This window comes from Buceros rhinoceros, unplaced genomic scaffold (assembly GCF_000710305.1).
Source record: "Buceros rhinoceros silvestris isolate BGI_N320 unplaced genomic scaffold, ASM71030v1 scaffold35720, whole genome shotgun sequence".
NCBI lineage: Eukaryota > Metazoa > Chordata > Aves > Bucerotiformes > Bucerotidae > Buceros > Buceros rhinoceros.
In genome coordinates this window covers 1,942-5,398 of record NW_010389627.1, presented here as the reverse complement: position 1 = coordinate 5,398, position 3,457 = coordinate 1,942, and the positions used below count along the sequence as shown (strand labels likewise).

Sequence of the window (3,457 nt, the reverse complement as noted above, 5' to 3'; positions counted from 1 at the left end):
GAGGAGACATGCCAATCACTATTAATTTTTTTTTTCTCTTTCCAAGCAGGAGCATCCAACTGATGCCACACTTCAGAAAGAAACTGCATTTTTTAGTGGTGGGGTTAGTCCTTTTCCTTAGAACTGACACAGCAAAGCTGGGATTTTTTGCCTGGATCTCTTTGCATTGGAAAATGTTTTAAAACCTCAAAGATTTCTGCTAAGGGTCTCAAACATCTGCTTCCGCATGGAGCAAATCTCAGTGCACCTCCCGGCTCCATCCGCATGTCCCCATCCCCTGCCCCACCGCTGCCTGGCCAGAGCCACGGCCTGAAGGACTGGAGTCTGGGGGGGAAATGCCATAAATTCTTGGCAGGAACCATGTCACAGAGCCTGCCAGAGCCTTGGACTTACACGGAAAAATCCCAGGAACAGGAAATTTTTTCTCTCCAAAGCCACATCAGTCAGATGCAGCCAGAGATGCCGGTTTCATGTCTTTGGGGAGATTTTTGGTGATACAACAAACATCCCAGAGGACGTGCAGGGAAGGCGGCTCCTGCCTGACACCGGTGCACTGAGCAGGTCGGGTCCCAGCTGCTCCCCCCCAGTTTATTTCAGGGGAGGCAGAAAAGCCTTTGGCTCTCTGGAGGGGAGCAAGGGCTGGGGAAAGCCTCTCAGTGCCTCCAGCGTTCGCTGACGCAGCAAAGCCTGGCATCCCTAGAAGGTGGAACCCACACCACACCTCAGACCGATGACCTCCACCAAGGTCAATCAATTTTTAGGGCCAGATAGTTCTAAACTGGCTTCCTGGGGGACAGCCGGGATTCAGCTGTGCCAGGAAGACATCCCCAGCAATCTCGTGCCGGGATCTGGAGCATCCACAAGAGACTTTGCTCTCTGATGTGGATGTGAGGACCTGGATGAGCTAATTCTGTGCTGTTTGCATGCCCCCAGCCAGGAAAAGCTTGAAAAGCTTATTAAACCATTAGGTCATGGAAATCCTTAAAAGATATAACCCCATAAATCCAAACACAGTCAATCCTGATGTCCTCCCCCATCCCAGGGGGCTGGAGGCACACCGCAAACACACACCCGGCTTACATGAAGCCACACACACCCTGCTCACACCCTTGAACTTCGCCTCCCTGGTCATACCAGCAACCATGAGCAGTCGGGTTAGGACACACGGACAAAAGCTACCCAGAATGGTCCCATTTGCCAGTTTTCAGAAAAATTGAGCATATCTCAGCTCCCAACCCCAGCTGGGGATTTTAGCGGTGATTCTCCCCACACCAGTCTCACCAATCCTCTCACCAAGAGCAGAGAAAACATCTGAGCAACCCCAGATGGGGTAAGAAATTCACACAAACCCCTGTGCCAGGAGCTCCTCTCTGCCACGTGAAAGTACCGTCAGTCCTATGCTCACCCCCGCGTCGCCACCAGCTCACCCAGGGAGTCCCTGGGTGGGGGGACGCCCAGGGCAGCCTTACCTCGGGGCTGTGCAGGGAGGTGATGCCTGGCCTCGGGAGAGCCGCACACTGGCGGGGGCTGGCGGCGGAGGGGGAGTATGAAACCGCAGCCCGCCTGCAAGTGGTCAGTAAAAATAGCACAAATCCCCTCTCGGGTGCAGCCTCCGCCACGAGCCCGGCGCCCCGCGACGTGCCGCACACACCTGGGGCACCGTCTCGAACAGGGGGCAACATAGGCACATCGCACAGGCGCCGTAGTGCACCCGTGTTTCAGCGCACCCGTGACCCCCATCGCGATTGTGTGAACTCCTGTGCTGCTTGTGTGTGAATTACCCCAGCTGGCTGTACTTACACGCGTGTGGCGTGTGGCGTGTGGTGTGCGAGCACGCAAAGGTGCAGGTCAGGCTGGCCGTGGTGCAGGCAGAGTGTGTTCTTCACGGCACATCTGCCTTGCTCCTCTCCCATGTAAACTAGCCTCAAAGATGCTGGAAAAGCCCCAAGTCTGCAAGGAGGCAGAAACCACCAGCTGAACCCCTGTGGTGCATTTTCCTTGTAGAAAATGTCCTGAATTTTTTTTCTTTTTTTCTTCCAGGAAGTCTCTGAAGGGGCGCTGGGGGGTTGCGAGTAGCCTGGGGAGCTAATGTGGTGCTCACCCCCATGACAATGATGCACACACGCTCTGCAGTGCCGTGAGCACAGTGATGTCCCCACTGAGCGCTGGCCAAGGGGCTGCCCTGGAGCCCCCAGAGCTGCCACAACCAGAGGGTAAAACCACCCAGAGGGTAAAACCACCCAGAGGGCAAAACCACCCCGGGCCAGGCCAGGGCACCTGCCAAGGGGTGACGGGGTAAAACAGCAAAGGTGGGGTTACAGCATCAGGCCAGATGGTTGGCTGGGACCAAGGATGGGGCAGCTCCCTCTTTGGGAGCAGAAATGTCCAGACTTGTCCATCACAGCGGGTTGGGCTGCTCAAGCAAATTTCCTGATGTTTTCCCCGTGACATTCCTGAAAAGCAGCAAAAAAGCTGCTGCATCATCCCCCCACCACCCCACACCCCGCAAAGCCACTTGCCCAGCATCCCAGCAGAGGGAGGCTTTGTGCGACGGAGGAGCACAGGGGCAGGCAGCACCTGTTCCCTGCGATATTTTTAGGGGCAAGTTTAGGAGTGAACAATTCCCAGCGTGCAGCCCAGCAGGGACAATGCCCGGAATTTTAATCTTGAGGCTATTACGGTCATGGAGGGACGAGCGGCTGCATGCGCGGGGTAGCTGCTGTGGTGGGGAGCAAAGACAACCCCTCCTGTCCTGCAGAGCAGGGGACGCATGGACCCCTTCCCCAACTCCTACCGCCCTGCTTGGACACCACGGGGCAAGCTGTGCCCTGGTGGGGGGTGATGCAGCAGCCCCCACGCTGGAGTGAGGTTGGGGATGGTGGCAGCGGCAATGGCAGTGGCAGCCTCATCCTTGTTTCATCGGCATGAGTCAAGTCCCGGCAAACAGGATAAACTCCCCGCCCCGTGCCCACCTTCCTTGGGGCCTCTCCAAGGACATTTCCCCTTCCAGCAGATCTGCTCGAAGCCGCAGAGGAGGGGGCTTTATACCAGCCCCGGCAGACCTTTATAAGGAAAAGCCCGTGCGGGGGCCATGCCTCCAGCATCTTTCCGCCCGCTGCTGCCTCGGGATTGTTTTCAGAGCACAGAGGAGCCAAAATTAGCCCTTGACAAAGGCGCTGCATTCCCCGCAGCCGAGCCCCGGGGCCCAGACCAGCTCCTGCTGCTGGGGGACAGGGGCTGCTTGGGATGCCATTTGCTCCAGTCTCAGATTTCATCCTCTGCTGGGACCTGGAGTGAAGAAGAGGAAACGCAGGTGAGGGATGGAGTAGAGGGACCCCTCGACTCAGAGCTCCAGCATCACTTTCACAGCCCCGGTGCTGCCATGGGGGACTGGCAGCCGAAGGTCTGGCGGGAGGCCCAGATCTCCCCCTCCCTTCTCTCCGGGCTAGGGTCTCAT

The 3,457-nt window shown here is 57.2% G+C and overlaps 1 protein-coding gene across 2 annotated transcripts in view; it reads right to left on the bottom strand.

Annotated features, from left to right (window-relative positions):
- TNNI1 (troponin I type 1 (skeletal, slow)) overlaps positions 1 to 3,457 on the bottom strand; it is a 9,111-nt gene that overhangs the window by 5,129 nt on the left and 525 nt on the right. The gene's annotated exons all lie outside the window — the stretch shown is intronic.